Below are 19837 nucleotides of genomic sequence, written 5' to 3' on the forward strand. Positions count from 1 at the left end.
GGCATTTACTATCCGTCTGTTTGAAAACAATTGATTGCTATGGACTACTAGACCTGGTGAAAACTTTGTGAATTTTCTACATTACCCTTTCTCGTAGACAGCACCAAGGTTTTGAGATACAACTGCTGAAATAACATTTTGGGTCAAAGTTGTCCACAACTGGCCCACAGAAAAGACTTTAGAACAGCTGGAACAGTGATCTGTAGGAAACTATCCCTATTACAGTCAGGGGCGCTCCACCAATGAGGCGAGTTGAGCTACTCGCCTCAGGCGGCAGCGCCTCCCTGGTAACTAAGAGCCGGATTTCCAGTTTTCAACCTGGAAATTCCGCTTTTCTAGTGCAGAGAGCGCAATTGCGCTCTCTGCACTAAGCGACATGGACTGCCCCTGCCCTCTCTGGCGCTCTAAAGGTGAGTGCCGTGGGGAGGGGTGGGGGCGGCAAAAGAAGGCCGCCTCAGGCGGCATAATGGCTAGAATCACCCCTGATTACAGTATATACAACAGCTCTTCAACTGTGTTATAAGTATCCAAAGAGAAGAATAAATAAAGCTGTTAGAGACCATTCCCATTGACTATAGAAGTCTTGCCAGGTTTTACTAGCCGAGCTAGAACGACTTCATGTTTTTTTCCTACTTGAAAATACTTGTACATATATTCGTGTTCTCATTCTTTGCCGCATTTTTTACAAATCATACAAAAACACCAACTCTATTTTGGTTAACTGGCATTCATAAGGTAGCCATATTGGCCCATTTATGAGAACCTCCAAAGGGCCTACTCGACTGTTATCTGGTCGAAAATCAGATGTCGACAGATGTCGATTGGGTAGGTTTGAAAATCCCACCAGGGAAAGAACTGCATTGCATTGGCTTGTTGATGCTGTCTTCACTCTGATGGCCTGTACTTCCCATCATAGTGATCCGATAGAACGATTCAACCCGATATTGCCTCAAGGTGGGCATATCAGCAAAGGAACCAAGTTCACCAAACAAGCGCATCTTTCAATGAATGCTTAGGGGCCGATTCATCAAGCTCGAGTGAAGGATTCGAAGTAAAAAAACGTCGAATTTCGAAGTGTTTTTTGGGCTACTTCGACCATCGAATGGGCTACTTCGACCTTCGACTACGACTACCACTTCGAATCGAAGGATTCGAACTAAAAATCGTTCGACTATTCGACCATTCGATAGTCGAAGTACTGTCTCTTTAAAAAAAACTTCGACCCCCTAGTTCGGCAGCTAAAAGCTACCGAAGTCAATGTTAGCCTATGGGGAAGGTCCCCATAGGCTTGCCTAAGTTTTTTTGATCGAAGGATATTCCTTCGATCGTTGGATTTAAATCCTTCGAATCGTTCGATTCGAAGGATTTAATCGTTCGATCGAAGGAATAATCCTTCGATCGTACGATCGCAGAATTTGCGCTAAATCCTTCGACTTCGATATTCGAAGTCGAAGGATTTCAATTCCTAGTCGAATATCGAGGGTTAATTAACCCTCGATATTCGACCCTTGATGAATCGGCCCCTTAGTCTTTCAGTGTATGGCTTTAGTCTAAATTCTCAATTTTGCTCTACTTGTTCCTCTCTGGCTAATTTCATGATGCCTATTCAGTTTTTTGTTTTCACTTTCATATTCTAAAGGAGCATTCTCAGAGCAGAATTGAATATTTGACTGTTTGTGCCAAGAGTGAGAAGTTATAAACACCTTATTGAATTAGCCCAATTAAATTAGAGAGGACACATTCCTTCTCTGATGAGCTAAGGTTGGTATGTGTTATAACAGGCAGTAGTGCAGTCCAGCTGTTATCTAGCCTGCCAGTACTTATTCCTTAGCCAAAGTACTTATGTTTTTCTCCCTCGATTGCTATCTTTTTAAAACTGTTATGTTAAGAGGCAGCCCTCACATCAGAAATTCCTTTTATAGCACATCATCCTAACTTGTCACACCTTAGCAAAAGCTCTAATCACCTTAGTGGATATATCATCTTCTGTCTTTGTAATGTAGGACATAGCAACCTGCATCTTGTACAGTCTTGATGAAAAAAGGGATTCTGACAATGATAGCAAAACCTAGGTAGGAGGATGTGGATTTATATCACTACAAATGGTTAGGGGAGGACAAGGTACTCCAGAATTAGTTGTAGAGTAACTCACCAAACAGTGAAAGTGGTCCAGGTGCACCAGCCCCAGACCCCCAGCTTTAGGGAGCGGTACAGCAGAAGATAAAGAAGCAGGGCTGACCGGCACTCGAATGGATCCACAAGACCAGAGATATTCGGTTAAAAAATACATTTATTGGTAGAAAAGTTAAAAATATAGCTTCATCTCCATCTACCCTATGCATTTCACACCCCTCAGGGTGCTTAGTCATGGGCTCCTGAGGGGTGAGACTAAACACCCTGCGGGGTGTGAAACGCGTAGGGTGGATGGAGATGAAGCTATATTTTTAACTTTTCTACCAATAAATGTATTTTTTAACTGAATATCTCTGGTCTTGTGAATCCGTTCGAGTGCTGGTCAGCCCTGCTTCCTTATCTTTGGATTTATATCACTACCAGTTATACAGTAGGTGCTTCCACTATAATTTGCCCCTGCATCTTTTGTAAATCAAGTTGATTATAAAGGCAGAATTGTCCCTGTGCTTTTAATCAGGAAAACACTATCTTAGTTAACTGTCTTTTGTAACTAATAGACAGTGGAAATCAGACTACACATATTAACTGTTGCCTATAAATAGAGACCTCTTTTCATCCCAGTTATTTCTACAATTTTGAACTAAAGGACCAGTATAGGTTTGTATAGTGAGGGGCATAGTGTATGTCCTTCTGTGCAGTGTACTAGTATCAGTAGTAGGCACCTTTGAGTAGATGTTACAGGTCACACTTCCAGTTGTTGCAGTATAGTCACCCAGGTCTTCACTGAGCTAATCTGCAGGCTGTTATGGGCTATGTCTATAAAACTTATAGGATAAAGCTGCTTTTCTAAATGGACCTCTGTCATAGGTCCTGGCTTACAAACACATTACAAACACATTAAATGTTTAAGTGCAAATGTTTAAGGGCACATTATTCTTAAATAATAAAACATCATATGTTACAATGCATCAGAGATGTCTCAGTGGTCCATGGTCCCATAGCTCCCTCCTACCACTTTTGACTCCATTGGTCTCTTCACTAGAGGAGCCATGCTTGCTTGCTGTAAGTAGACACTTTCTAAAGATACTCTAACTGTGGCTGGAGACATATGATTTCCATTCAAGGAAGAACCCTATTATGGAATACTTACTATTTATCCCCCTCCAATCCTTTCTTACTCCTATCAGCAGTATACTCTTCTTCATTCTTAGAGATGGCTTTATCCTCTTGGAAATGACTGCCCTTGTACTAATGAATCTACTCCAGATTTTGGTTTAGGTCATGTGCAGATCACTCCACATATTAGCATTACCATCCTGAAGGCCATAAAGCTCCCCTAACACCACAAAACACCTCGTCCTAGAGAGTACTGACTTTTATCCCCCACAAGAGGCCTATTAGGGCAACTTACTCCACCTATGACAGATGCTAGGTAACTAGCTGACATGATGCAGAGGACTGGTGGTGGAATGCCCAAGAGGCAGTTACTGTTCCCCTCCATTGTGTTTCCTTAAATTTCTGTCCATTTGTGAAAAAATACATATTGAATCCTAATTATTTACTGAAGGTATGTTAAGTAGACGTTTACTAAGCCATTAAACTGTTATTGCAAGAAGCAGTGTCAGATGGCTGGATATTTACACATGTAGTTTATTATTCAAACATAGCTAGATCCGATGATTGAGTGGTGTTACTGTCCCAGAATAATAAAGCAGACAAATGTAGGAAGAGCCAAATCTTTATGTTCTTTCTGTGAGCGAGACAACAGCCTGTTCTCAGCTATGTCATACTAATATAGCTTGTTCTTTATTTAAGTACTACCTCTAATATATTAAAGGGAATGTTTGCCTTAAAAGAACAAGTGATCAGTGCTAACCAGTTATGAACTCTAGTAAGCATTTTACATGGAAACGAGGATATTTCTAGGTTTCATTTAGAAGCTATTACCAGGTAAAGCCAGGAAACATGACAGGTATTTTCAGTAATAAACTGGCTATTGGGTCAGTGTTTCATTCCATTCAGTAGATGGTACAGGTATGGGTTCTGTTATCCAAAATACTTGGGACTTTGAGTTTACAGATAAGGGCTGTTTCTGTATTTTGGATCTCCATATCTTAAGTCTACTAAAAATTGGGATGCACTGAATCCAGGATTCGATTTGGGATTTGGCTTTTTCAGTAGAATTCAGATTCAGCTGAATAGTTGTGCTTGGCGGAACCTGAATCTTAATTTGCATCTGCAAATTGGGGGCGGGAAGGGAAATCAGGTGACTTTTCATCATCAAATTTCCCCCACTGTTTCCTTTCCCGTCACTAATTTGCATATGCAAATTTGGATTTGGGTCGGTATTCAACCGAATTTTACACGAAGGAATTTTTCACGAAGGTCTTCGGCAGAATCCAAAATAGTGGATTCGGTGCATCCCTACTTAAAGTCATTTAAACATTAATTAAACCCAATAGGATTGTTTTGCCTCCAATAAGGATTAATTATATCTTAGTTGGGATCAAGTACAAGGTACTGTTTTATTATTACAAAGGAAAAGGTAATAGTTTTTTTGAAATGTAAATTATTTGATTAAAATGGAGTCTATGGGAGATGGACTATAATTTGGAGCTTTCTGGATAACCGATTTTTGGATAACGGAAGCCATAGCTATATATAATTATTCCTTTATAAAGAATGATATTTAGTAAGTCCCACACATATAACGTATGTTTTGCAGAATTACCTGTAGGTGACTGATTATCTATGGAACAATAATGTCAATATCCTACTTATTAATATGGGTTATTCGTTAATGACAGTTCAAAAGAAAATGCTATTAAATGTATATTTAAAAATCACCTGTTTGACAAGGGCCTTAAAGGGACAGTTTATGCCTGAACAAGTTTTTTTATCAACATAATTTAAATTAATAGCAGTTATGCTGAAAATGTATTTTTTTTGATCATTTAAATTAAAATAATTTTTGCTGATCATTTAAATTATAAAGTGGATCATTTTGTCGCTATTTTTATCACATCCACCTCCCTCTTCCAATATGATGTTGAGTTAGTTTAAACATAGATAATCAGATCTGTATAAACAAACCCCTCCCTTGTGCCCTTTGCTGTTGGAATAAACAGAAAGTTGGCATTTGATTACAATTTCCCTGTTTAACTCAAGAAAAACTCAACAAAATACGTGTTTTTTTCTTACTTAACATTAGGCAAAAAGTATGTTCATCCCCCCATGTTGCACAGGGGTTTTTACTGTACATTAAAATTCTATAAAGAAGTGCTGTTCTTTATCACTTATACATATTTAAGACCCACTGAGGCTCATTTATCAACACTGGGCAAATTAGCCCATGGGCAGTTACCTATAGCAACCAATCAGTGATTAGGTTTTTAAAGCCAGCTGCAAGTAGAACAATGAATGCAGCAATCTGATTGGTTGCCATGGGTTACTGCCCTGGGGCAAATTTGCCCAGTGTTTATAAATGACCCCCACTGTCTATTATCTGTTTTGGTACTCTGTTGTGAATTGGCTGAATCCCTAGTCATAAATCATGGTGGAACTTTTTTGGTGCCCAGGAAGGGGCGATTCTTTCAGTCCACCCTCTAATATGCATAATTGGTTTATATTTGCACACACACTGGTGGGACTGCATATCACTGTGGGTGAATATACATGACTGGGTGCCATTTAGTTTCCATTGGGAGTGAGCTCTTTCAACAAAGGGAGATTAATAAAAACAATGTACGGAATATAATGGCCCATATCCACATAACGGCACAAGACTGCTGGCCCAGTGCTTTTACGTAGCTCCTGATATCCTCATATTTTAAAACAGGTTGTGCATTGGTTCACACAATACAAAAGTTTCAGTGAATCATGTGACAAAAGGGAATTATTGCTTTCAGGGGTGTTAACGTTCATGCTGTATAAATGATGTTGATGGACACAATAAGCATAGAGGTTTGCAAAGGCCCAGTAGGTTCAAGGTGGTGCAAGGTGCAGGACTCCATTGTGCACTAGCATTCCATTAGACTCATAATACAAAGAGCTCTAGGTGAGGCCTCACTGCAATCTCATACCATTAGTAAATGTCACTGGCTTCCAATAAGCATGCATCACATCAAATACAAAGAGTAGTTGTGAACACCTGACCCCTTGCATATTTTCAGCATAATGCTTATAGTACACATTTCATTTTCTGTTTTACAATATTAACATTTGTATTATTCATGCAATAATAATTCTGACTATAGTTCACAGGTTTCCATGCGATTCCTCTGCTGTTCCCTTAACAAACCCATACATCTCAAAGTCATCTCCAGGGAACATTGAAAGTGCAAAGACTTCTGGTGAATCCCAGAATCCTGAAGAGCCTTTGTCCACAATAAATAAGCCAGAACAAAAGAGTGGTAAGGGGAGCAGACTTACAGCTCTGTTGCCCCTGGTTTAGTAAACAAGGCAGATACTTTCTACCACTGAGGTGGTGAAACATCTCAAAAACATCAACAGTACTTTCTAAAACTGACAAAAAAGTCCCCAATTACTGGAATGTTAACGAAGAACAATATCTTGATTCTCTTACACTTTGGCCCTTTAAAATATGGGATCTGCAAAAATATTACAGTCAAACACCAAATATAACAGCAATTGTAAAACGCAGAGCTATAAATCATCAATACAAAGAATCCAGCTGCTACTATATTGCCACTGCAATTATGTGGAACTCTGCTCAAACCTAAACTAAAATGCAAGATATGAAACCTATGGAGAGGCTACATACACCTGGAAAGTAGGGTTGCCACCTGTTGGGTGTTGAACAGTTCAGTTTTTCTTAGGGATATTGAGGTCACAACTGCCTGTTCGGGTTCCAGCCTTTTGAAACCCAACCAATAATGTGGCCAATAACCACCTCTGATGTCAAAACCATCTGTATTTGTGGAAGTCAAAGGTTGCAACCATACTGGAAAGGGAAAAGGAATAAGGTAAAAGGGCTAATTTGCAATGTTCACCATGCAAAATCCAACTTTCAGGCTCATGGTCCCATGTTGTTTTTACCATCAGCACTTTTGCCAGACTTCTGGCATAAATATGATCACCCGCTACTTGTGAATACTGCTCTAATATAAATGCAAATTAGCCCCTGTTTTCTGTGAATCAGGTGCAACTCCGGCAAACTGTTTCAGAGCTGGGATGGCATCATTTTGGCATGTCGATGCACTCAGTGTCAAAAACAGCATTGGTTTGCTTTCCACAAACCAGTGCTTTCAATTACAGCCATGGGCACTACCCACTAGGGCAGCAGTTCCTGGTTTTCCTAATGTCCATGCTCACAAATCATGTGCCTAGGTATATTCCTGTGCCCTAGATCTGTAAAGCACTAACAGCACCCAGTTGGAATTCATTTCCTGCACCACCCATTGTCTGGACATCCCACTAATCAGTGATCCCCAACCAGTGGCTTGTGAGCAACATGTTGCTCCCCAACCCCTTGGATGTTGCTGCCTGTTGCCTTAAAACAGGTGCTTATTTTTTAATTCTTGGCTTGGAGGCAAGTTTTAGTTGCATAAAAATCAGATGTACTGCCAAACAGAGTCTCCTATAGGCTGCCAGTCCACATAGGACAACCAAATACTGTAGCTAATCACAGCCCTTATTTTGCACCAGCCAGGGTATTTTTCATACTTGCATTGCTCCCCAAACTCTTTTTACATCTGAATGTTGCTCAGGGGTTGAGGACCCATGTATTGTATTGGTCCTCTTTTTTATTATGACTCCTCAGGTGACTGATATGTTTTAAGCTGGCACAAAGCAATCCCCACTGAATCACAGTAAGACATTTCAGCTACTAGGTTAGACACACATGGAAACATTAAGGAGGTTATTTATTAAACCTCAAATTTTTCTGATTTTATCATACCCTGAAGCTCCTAAAAGTATGAATCTGAAAATCCGCCATCTCAAACGTGTTGAGGTCATGTAGAAGTCAATGGCAGATGTCTCTATAACAAAAAGAAGATATTGTGATCTGCACTGCGTTTCTTCCGATAATCTGAAAAACTGGGGGATTTCGGGTGAATGATAACCTGAAAAAATCAAGCGAGTCAGGCGTCAAATCTAAAAAATTCACATGATTCACGTTTTCACTCCATTTTAAAGAGTCTTTTCCTGACCTGACTTTTTCAAGTTATTTTATTGATAAATACGATAAAATCATGGAAGGGAGTTTTGTCGAGCTTGGTTTAATAAAAAGATGGGATAAATTTGAGTTTTAGTAAATAACTACCCAAGTATTACTAGTTCCTTTTACTGGGATATTATATATCACTGTCTGTACAATATTACTTTACATATAATTAAAGTAGCTTAAAAACCCAGCTACAGTAGCTTCACCTATGGTTTCATATCAAATTGCTACAACTGATGTACCTTTAAGTTATGTGCCACATATAAATTCCACTGAGTGTCATGCACATATATAAATGTGAGTCACAGACAAGCAAATTTAGTCTTTGAATGATAGTTCTTTGGGACTCACGTTAAAGCCACGCACCTCCAGAGATCCCTTAAATAGCCAATGGTACTAAAACCGTGATTTGTAGAAATGCAGTTAACTGTGATGCATATTTGGGCCCAAGCAAGATACATGGGCGCCATATTCTCAATTAAAAGGCCAAAGCACAACCACAGCTATTATTGCACTACAATTCCTAGCATATACATGGTGGAGGGGATGTGGAGGATCCCCACAGGTTAAACATGTCTACTAAAACATGTATCTACTAAAAGTATTTAACTGTTATACATGATACATCCAAGGTAAATGCTCATCCTGCCCTACCCTAAAATGGATGCTTCAAAACTACCAGTATCTGAATACACGGGCAAAGGATTTTTGAGGGCCAACCAGAACAAACAATTCTTTACCATATTCCTCAGATTTTTTTTTTGCCTCACTCATGCCCTCAACATTAACTGGAACCTGCGTGGGTCCCTGTTGTACCTAAATATATATAAAAGCCCCATAAATTTGTAAATTTGATTTAGTTTGGGTTATTTTATTAATAAATAAGGTCATATCGACTATGGGAATTTGGTTGTGGGGTTTTTTTTAAATAAAATATGAGATAGATTTGGATTTTAGTAAATAACCTCCTTAATGTTGACATGCTACACTCACTTCTTTCTTCTGTTTTTGCTCTTCCCTTTAGTCTTTTTTTTTTTTTTGCTTTTACTTTTTCACCCCTTTGTCCTTTTGTCTCAATGATCTTCCCTTTTCTCATCTTATGTACTTCTCTATCCACCTCAGCTGTGACGTTGGAATTAATTTGTACGGGGTTCTTTGTTGTTTTGTAGTGTCTATTTATATCACAAAAAGGTGCAACATTTGCCCAGGTGTAGTAACTCATAGCAACCAGTCAAGTAAATGCTTCCTGCTGATTGTTGGTTGTTATAGGCTAGTAGACCTATAGGAAGCCTTGCACCTTTTATTACGTTACCCTGATTATGTTTTATATTGCCACTTATGCAAAACAAGAAGTGCTACTGTATGCACTAATACAAATAATATAGATCAATTTGGCTCTTTTGTATTCTCAGCATGGGTCTTCCACATCAACTCTGGTGTAAAGAAAGGGGAAAATCCTTGAAATTCTACTTCATCTCCACCAGAATATCACCTAAACTACATTACATTTATGGTAACAGAAGTCTATGATGCAATCTCTGCATATTAAATTTAAGCTGTTCCAACTGTACCTAGCAATGCAGATATTACTAGTATTTTAAGTCCTTTTTCAATCCTAGATATTGTCCTATAAAAATCTATTAACTGCTCCAAGGATTTTATGGCTCTGTTCAACCAAAACTGAGAACATGTAACATCACTGACGTAAAGGAAATATATGGCAAGTTAGTTCAAACTTTCAAACATTTGAAGGTTACACTTCCACCTTGTTCCATCATGTGCAACTTTTGCGCCAGATCGACCTCAACATGTACAAAGTAATGGGTAGCAGATTGGGTAACACTTATGCACCCATGAAATAATCACAACATAAAAGCCTTGTTCTTCCAGGAATATCCTGCAATAAAGTATTTGGTCCCACTGACAGGTCTCACGCTATGTTGATGTTCAACAGAAAAGCATTGGACCCAGGAGGAACATCACTTTTTTCATAGATAGTCATGTGCTGCTTGGCATCAGCTGGCTGTAGCAAAAATTGTATGTTCTACATCCTAGCAAATGAGATCTAGTATTGGCCAATCATGTTTCTTAGCTCTTTTAATCCCTTGATCATTGATGTCCTCATCAACAGTTGGCTCTCTGTTATACATACAGTAGCTACAGTTTAGCACTCTTTCCTTTCATATCTTGTTTCTACTGCTGTTCAACATATCATTTAAGTCAGGCTCTTGTTGTGTCACAAATATCCCCGCAACAATCTGATATGCAGAAAACACAGCGACTGTATATTTATCTACTACTATACCCAACAGTATCCTGTACAGCTGTACAGTTGTCTGGAAATTGTATGTCTGGTTGTTGTGTATTCCTGCTGCATTCCTCCAACATATTAAGCTTTGCAAATGTAAAGGCTTAAATATATTGCCAGTAACTAGAAATAGGAAGCACATTTAGGCGTTTAAAGACAGAACAACAATTGGAGAACACATTACAGGTCACAAGAGTGCCTGAACTAGTCACCTTTGTTGGTCTACCCTGCAAACAAGTGATGGGTCCAGTGCCCAAGCCTGAAATCTTTGTATGAAATATGACTTAGTGAACTCAAACATTAAGAAGGCTCCTAGCCTAGATATGACTATTGTGCTCCTCTTGTTTTAGAATTGTGGTATAATGGCAGCTTACTTTGAGGCATGTTGACCCTCACAGTGTTATCCCAAAGCAAATCATTTACCGCATCTTTTAATAATAAACCCAAATGATGCCCAATGTTCTTGGTCTTTCAGTGGCACCCTGGGAAGCCGATATGACGTCACAAAAGCAATCATTATCATCATCAACATCATCATCACTTATTTATGTAGCACCAGCAAGTTATGCAGCGCTTGACATTAATATATAACAAAGAGGGGGCTACAATAATTGAACAAAACAAGGATCGCAGATTCAGATGGACCTGCTCACATAAGCTTACAATCTGTTTGACTCTTTCAGTTAGTATTACAAAAAAGATACACACAAGTGCTAACTGTCATTTTGTTAATACTATAGTTCTAGCAAAATAGATTCCCTGTTGCTTAAATCTGACTTCCTTCCATGAAACGTGTGTCCCATTTCCATGAGCAAAACAGACTTGTGTCTCTATCTTTCATTGAGATCACTCAATTAAAGATTAGTATTTTACCTTACCCTTTGGTCGTCTTGTTTTTTGAATCCGGCACAGAAGGTTAGAGACTCTCCTGCTCGTTACTTATCGTTTTTGATTGTAACTTAGAGCAGAATATGTGAAGGCTATTGTGCATGAGGCTGCACACTGTCATTAGGGAGACATGCAGAGTACCAGTTCAACAAGTTTTAAAGAGCGTTATTATTGGCTGCTTAAACACGCACTAAAAACAATCCTTTGGTTTCACGTAACACCCACAGTTTGTATACATATCCAGCAACTTGTTATAAATAGGATGAGAGGCTACATGTTAACGTACAGAATGTTGTGTCTGTGTTAGCAAATTGATATACAAAGATGCCTACAGTATACACACTTATTCTTCCATAGATATCATGCGTGTTCTGCTATCTCACGCAGGTTCATTAATACAATTTATTCATCATCTTAGCTGTCTTTCTGGACCCCAATATTAGCACTTGTACTGAACTGTGTATTGGACAGAATAAACATATTGATCAGACACCTGGTTTTGCGGGACTGAAGAAAACACATTATCATCACTAGGAACTGAGAGAAGTCATAAAATGTGTTTATTAGGCTACAGAGAATAAAACAAGCCAACTGCTTAAGATCACATTTACTTTTATTATGCAAAACAAATAATTGGGGAATGAAGTTGCCTTTTAACTTTTAATATTCCACAGAACTTAATCTAAGCAATTTTTCTATGGGTCTCAGTTCTACTATAGCTCCAAAAAAAAGTAATGAAGAAAAAGAAGAGAAAGTCTAATGGGGGTGATAGAAATCTTGCCAACCTATTAGTGGACTGGTTCAGTAGTTAAACTTGATAATGGAAAAGAAAATCTTAAAACGTGAATTGGTAAATTTAAAAACTCTTATTATAATGCTAAGTTTTATGTATGTCTGGAATGTTGGTTTATGTATACACCTACCAATACCAAAGCGAACATGGACTTTTATCAGCTATAGATTCATAGAGTGACTGTTGAGTTTTTCACCTAGAAGGAAGCCATAGTCAGTCATCACACCACAGACTTTATCTGCCTGCCCGTAATAAGAATAACATGAAATATTATCCTTATTTGTGCCATGATGTACCTGAAGAATCAGTCCTTGCAGGTTATATGGCATCTGGAGCAATAGTACAGCATTTTACATAATCTGCTGTGGGAACCTTCTTCTTCAGCTGCACCTAAAAGGTGTAACTCTACTTGGCAACATAATACTCTGACACCACTGAGACCCTAATAAATGTTTGCTACAGGTCATCTTCCCAATTGTGGGTTCCTTTAAAGATTTCGTGTATATTTTGGGGGCCAGTAACTTCAGCTTTTTAAAGGAGAAGGAAAGCTCCAAGGTTGTTTATTGCCAACAGATTAGCCACAATAGTGCAAGCTAGAATGCTATATTTATTCTGCAGAATGCTTTACCATACCTGAGTAAACAGCTCTAGACACTGTCTCTGTTTGTTTAGGATAGAAGCTGCCATATAAGCTTGGTGTGACATCACTTCCTGCCTGAGTCTCTCCCTGCTCACTTACAGCTCTGAGCTCAGATTACAGCAGGGATGGGAGGAGGGAGGGGGAGAGGAGCAAACTGAGCATGCTCAAGCCCTGCCCTGGAGGTTTATGCTGAAAACATGAAGTCCGATACAGAAGCCCATGTGTACACAATAAAAGGAAAGAAATGCAGTGTTTCTTTTGACAGAGGACTCAGAGCAGCATTACTTTGAGGGTTTACTGGTATATTTATAGACCTTTCTGATAAAGCTTACTTCATTTTAGCCTTTCCTTCTCCTTTAAATATGTAAGAAAAGTCTTTCCGTGGATATAATAAGGGAAAAACTTGATGCAGAACAATGTTCCCTCTAAGCTGCGAGCACACAAATGTTGAGGCCAGCACACACAACAAATTGTGTTGTGCTCAAAGAAATTTGTGTGAAAACACAACATTTTGTTTTAATTCTGACCTGTGCACACAGTTTTTAAAAATGCGCACACAGGTTTAAAATGTGCACACAAAAGATTTTTTTTGCGCACATAGCTGAGAAGGAATTAGAGGGAACATTGATGCAGAAGTGTGTTTATTAGATCTATGAGTTATGTACAAATGCCAATATAAATAAAATAACCGCTCTGCTGTAAATGTATTAGAAAAATGCAAAGGATTTCTATTCTATTCGGAACTGAATAAACAGAAAGAGAGAACTTGTCTAGAGATGGTGAAAGGAATGCAATGTGTCTGTAATCCCTCTGGCTTATAGCTGCAGCTGGGCCGTATTCTATAGAAAATAATGCAATGCATTTGGTGCAATGTGCAAATAACAGAAGCAATGCCCTATATATGTACTGATATTATATTATAGGCATTCTGCTTTGAATTCACTGTTATTTGAAGCCTTTGCAACAATTCTTTGGTTACCCAGCAGTTCCAATATTATAGTTATTAATCGACTAGGAAAGTTATATTCCCTTGGTGAGACCCCTGTAAATATAATCACTAGCCTTGGACTCTGGAATTCTTTTCGAATTACACCATCTTTGATGAATGTCCTAGGAGTTCCATGGGCTGCACATGCTCCCTACCCAGCTTCCCTTGCATCTGGTTTGATACCGATGTACATGAGCCATTCAGTAATGTACAGTAAAAGGACACAAGGAACCCCAGGGAAATTCATTAAAGATGGCAGAGTGGAAGCTCCCTTGGGGTCCATGGAAAGTAGCTATATTTACTGGGAATTGCCTAACAAATTGGCACCCCTGGCATAACCATGACTTAATGGCTAATTCTCCTCTTGATTTATCAAAATATTAAAACTTTCCTTCTGATTGATTCAGTGTGTGAGAAATCATTAGCTTTATTCTTGAGTGTTTTCGCCATGCATAAAATGTTAATATACTGTTGCCCGTATTTTATATTGTATATGATATAACAGTTTTATTATTTTATTATACATGGAATGTCTAACCTGCAGCCCCTGCAGCAACCCCAGCTGCCGTTGAACTGCATTTCTAAATGCCTTAACTGTCCTACCCTAAATCTACTTCTGACAAGTCATATATTATTAAGCCATTATCTTTGCTAAAGAGCAAGAGAGATGCCAAGGAGCCATATGAACCTGTCAATACTATTGGGTAGTCATTCCTAAGCACATGCCAATAATTTCAAAGTAATGAATTCATTTAGTTTGTTTTTGCAATAATCACCTCTGCCGTCCCTGGTTAGTAATTGCAGTGTGGGCAGCAGGTAAATTGATCACTGTTCTGCATAATTCATGAAGGTATTGGCCTCTGCAAACTAGTGAGAAAGGAGGTTTTTTTTTCCTTGTTCTATAGAGTTTAATGCATCACGGCCTAAAGCGACAGCTAATTATTTTACTGAGATGACATTGTTTTGTTTGGCTGCTGCTATGTTTAATTGTTAACCATTGTCTGGGACATTCTAGAGCATAGTAACCCCCAGGACAAAAGAGAGAAGAATCTTGTTGCACCAGTTGTTATTTGGTGAGACACAACACGTGAGCTTATGCCTTGTCTGGCTCTCTTGTTCAGCTCTCACTTCTCTTAATTATCTCTATACTTGGCATAGGACTTTAGGAAGCCCATTAGAATAGATATTTCATTGAATCAAATATTTATGTGCCACCACAAAGCTTGTATTATTATTAATAAAATGTTTTATATTCTCTGACAAAAAGCTTTTTGAATACGTCGAAGTTGCAGTGTTGTCACCTGGACAGTAAGGGGTGCCCCTGCTCCTTTCTCTGACTGGATTTTAAAATGTAGTAAATTAAGAGTATGCATTCCATAAGACCAACCCAGTTTAAAAGTGGGTTTGGCTGGGCCTACCAACCAACAAACAATTTTTCCCATAACCTTGAATACTAATACAATTTTGTCTCATTTCGTTTTGCTCTTCAATGACATCATTACACCAATCGAATTTGCTTGCAATTTGTGCCATTTTAATATGAAGTGGAGAACATACTCGGTTGATTTTTTACTTTTTAATTATAGTACATAAAAAAGGAAGGCTTGTATATAGTGGCAGAAATGCTGTACTCTCTTGCATAATAAAACAGGGCAACACCCTATTCCTTTGGTATCTGAGCTCCTTTTCATTTTCTTTGTGCTGATTTGGGAGTAGATCCAGAAGTCTAGTAGGTAGGAAGGGATCTATGATTGTATGAGACAGGTTACTGTTGGATTATTTGCCTTTGCTAATTATAGCCCTGGGGAGAAAAAGGGAGTTAATGGTGGCTACCCAAGTCAAAGCGACAAAGATGTTTATGATGATGGCTTGAAACACTTGAAGGTTTTCGGGCAGAGAGATTTCTGAGGCCCCTTTCAACAATTTTACACCAAAAATATTGAATATATTATTTCATATGGTAATGACAGATGACATCCCTTTCAACCCTAATTGTACCATGGAACTACAGTATCTGTGCTATTGTGACTTGAAGATCAAATATGTACTTTTATGTATTTGTATCTTTGCACCATGGTCACTCAGATAATACAATTGCCTTCACCGTTAGACCTGGCACAGCTTATTGAGATGCAATCTAACATCTATTTTCTGGTAAGAATTCCCTTCTACTAGAATAAAGCTTAGATTTGTCCTTGTGTAAGGTGGGCTGGAATAAGTGCTAATTATATGTCTTTACACAAAACTGTCCACGAGTGCAACAATGTGTGAATTGGACTCAAAATGTGGGTGCACATGCACAAGATCATGGCTGCAGGGTGCTTTGCTATTAGCAGACTAGTAGTCAGCACGACTCCCACTATCTTTCTTAGCTGGGTGCACGTTCTCCAATGGCCACTTTCAACTGCCAATACTGGTAAGGAAGTTAGTCCAGCACCCAAAATTTTGCATAAAACAGCCTTTATTGGTGCAAGGACATTACAGCAACATTTCAGACCATGCAGTCTTTTATCAAGCTAACTAGCGTGTAATTAACAGTGCTACTTATACTTTATTACACCATCTAGTGGTCATTTGTGAAAAATGATTCCATTATCACAGAAAAATCAAAAAACAATTCTTATACATTTGACAATTTAACATGTGTCAAAAGCAGCATGTAAACAAGTGTTCAATATCGTATGAGGCAAATTCGACAAGATGTCTATAGTAAATTTATCTGTAAAAGATAAAAGATAAAACATAAAATAAGGATAACAATCTGTAAGAAATACATTAAAATACATTAAAATCATCTGAAAATGGGACTCGAGTCGTATTCTTTATTTAGGCCCCATGGTTCTAGGGTTTCAAGTTTTCCAATCCAGAATGTATCCTTGTATAGTAACTCCTTTAATCTATTTCCTCCCCGACGCTTCGGTTCAATGGTATCCACAATCTGGAATTTTAACTGATTGACCCTGGCATGCTTAATGAAATGACCGGCCACTGCTTGATCCTTTTTTCCTGTATTAATTGCTGATTTGTGTTCCCTAATGCGTTCACGGACCGTTCTCTTGGTTTGGCCCACATATGCTAACCCACATGGGCATTTGATAACATACACTACATATGTAGAACCACAAGAGTATCGCCCCCCTGTTTTTATAGGATTACCTTTTCTGGGGTGAAAAATACACTCCCCTACTTGTACATTAGAAAAACAATTGCAATTAAGACAAGGGAAAGTCCCCACTTTCCCCTTACGTTCCTTGTTTTTTTCCTTACTATTTTTTCCAATATCTGAATGTACAATGGAGTCTATGGGAGACAGCCATTCCGTAATTCGGAGCTTTCTGGATATCAGGTTTCCGGATAAGGGATCCTATACCTGTACTAGCATCGAGCCCAGTGATCTCCCTTTCTTGTAGGCTATAACTGGGGGTCTATCAAATGCCGTCACTTGGGGTAAGTTGTCTTTTTTTTTTTTTTAAACTTCTCTTTATTTTTCACGGTATATCTCCATACAAAATAAAGGCATATATAGTACATTACAATCTTATTGTCACATCACATAATGTCTTAAGATATAGCATTATCACATGTACAATCAATACCTGAGAAGACAGTACAACTAGCGTCTGAAAGTAGAGTGACAACTAAAAGAATTGGTCAAGGTAGGTCAAACAGACCAATAAGATTAACTAGGTCAACTAGGTCAATTAGAGCAACTAGGTCACCAGGTATGTCCGCCTATTACATATTATGGTTAAATCAACTCAAATTTACTCAACCCTCCAGAGTCACGAGGTAGCCCGTGGGGCCGGGTGTCGGAAAGACTGCCAGACAGACCATATTTTATCGAACTTCGAGTAATTGTGTTCGTTCTTGGCTGCCATCAACTCCATACTAGCTCTGTTATCGACTGCCATCAAAACTTGTTGGAAATCTAGCAGACCAGCAGTTTTCCAGTTCTTAGCAATCAAAAGTGTTGTCGCATTAAAAATATGAAACAAAAATTTCTTCTGGAATTTAGTGATCGCATCTGGCAGGTTCAACAATAAGGCAGCATCCGGTGTGTGTGGGACCCCAAATTGTAGATCAGCATTTATCAGGGTGAAAACGTCGCTCCATAGGTCAACTACCAAAGGACAGGACCACCACAAGTGCACTAATGTCCCATGATTCCCACAACTCCTCCAGCACAAAGGGGAATACATATCCGATATTTTGTTTAATTTTACTGGCGTAAGGTGCCATCTATAAAGCAGTTTTTTATAAGCTTCAATATGGTAAGTGCACCTAGTAGCACCAACGAGGGTTAGCTGAATTTCCTGCCATTGTTCAGGTGATAGTTCTACATTGAGTTCTTGTTCCCATTTAGGGGTAAGTTGTCTTTTATTGAAGGCCAATGTCATCGTAGAATACTTGCAACTTGCTTACTCAAGGTGTTATGTTGTGTCACAAAAGTGACATGATTTTCCCTGTTTTTTACTTTCCCTTTAATCATCTCTGATCTTTCTCCTCTAATTGGGTATTCAAGAGGTTATCTGGATATTCCCTCTCACGCAATTTGTCACACATTTCTGTCAATCTCTTATCTGCTATTTCACTAGAGGCCACTATTCGTTTTACTCTACTTAATTGAGATTTAGGTTATGCTCTTTTTAATTGTGGTGGATGGAAAGATCTGTAGTGTAACAGTAAATTTCTGTGCTGTACTAAGCAGCCATTATTGTATATGTTGGGCCATCTGCTGGGGCCCTCTGGTGTCATAGACACAAAACTTTGACGTTTGAGGTGTCTTCAGTCATTGTTTATGCTGTCACCTGGAAATGCTATGTGCCAAAGCAGCTCTAGCTCTCCATGCCTGTTTTCAAATACTAAGTTATGGTTTTGCTGTTGTATTGACTGCTCTATTGAGATTGTTATTGGCTACTAGTGATGGGCAATTTGCGCCGTTTCGCTTTTAGCGAATTTCGTGTGGAATTCGCGGCAAAAATTCGCCGGTGGCAAAAATTCACCGGTGTCAAAAAATTTTTTTTCTAACAAACAGACGCCGGCGTCAAAAATTCGGAAAAAATTTTTTCGACGCCGGCGAATTTCCGCGGGCCTTTTGCGAATTTATTTGCTGGCGGCGAATCGCGCAAATTCACCGCGAATTCGCGCCTGGCGAATAAATTCACCCATCACTACACTATCACTACAATACCATACTGTCACGATCGCCGCCCGGAGCTCCAGGCGGCGCGTCCCTCCTTGCCGGCGTCGCTCCCAAAATGGCGGCGCCCATGGCCGCCACGTGGGTAGCGGCGCCGGCGCGATGACGTCAGCGCGTCGACGTCGGCGCAAGAGCGTCAATGACGTCAGAATGGCGCCAAATTTGAAAATAAAAGCGCCAACTAGACGCCAGAATGGCGCCCAAGAATAGGAATACTTTCCCTAAAGTGTATCCTGGTTTTCCTGTGTGCCTTATTGCCAAATCTTGTTCCTGATCTGTTTCTTGACCCTTTGCCTGGACTTTGGACTTTGTTTGTATTCTGCCTGCCTGTGAACTCTTGCCTGATCCTGACTATTCTTCGTTTAACCCTTTGGACACCGCGACCTTGTTCCCTCAAGAGGGCTTCCTCCTTGATCCTGACAACCTCCCTGGAGGGAGCTCCCGGCTCCCTGACATTATTCTTGGGCCATGGATCCTTCTGAGGAAGCCACACCTGATGTCGGACGAGCACTCCGCGGACTGGCATCCCGCATGGAGGACTACGAAAACCAGCAGGTTCGCATTGGGCAAGCACTCGATGTCCTGCTTGCTCGAGTGCCTTCTGCACCCTCCGCTGCTCCACCTACTTCAGATTCCCCCATGGCGGCAGCCTCTATGAACGCAAGCTACCCGACAGGTGAGCCTCGCATTCCACCTCCCC

At 39.4% G+C, this 19837-nt stretch overlaps 1 protein-coding gene across 1 annotated transcript in view; it reads right to left on the bottom strand.

Annotated features, from left to right (window-relative positions):
• Positions 1 to 19837, bottom strand: part of arhgef4.L (Rho guanine nucleotide exchange factor 4 L homeolog) — a 131751-nt gene that overhangs the window by 69230 nt on the left and 42684 nt on the right. The window lies entirely within an intron of this gene.

This window comes from Xenopus laevis, chromosome 5L (assembly GCF_017654675.1).
Source record: "Xenopus laevis strain J_2021 chromosome 5L, Xenopus_laevis_v10.1, whole genome shotgun sequence".
Taxonomy (NCBI): domain Eukaryota; kingdom Metazoa; phylum Chordata; class Amphibia; order Anura; family Pipidae; genus Xenopus; species Xenopus laevis.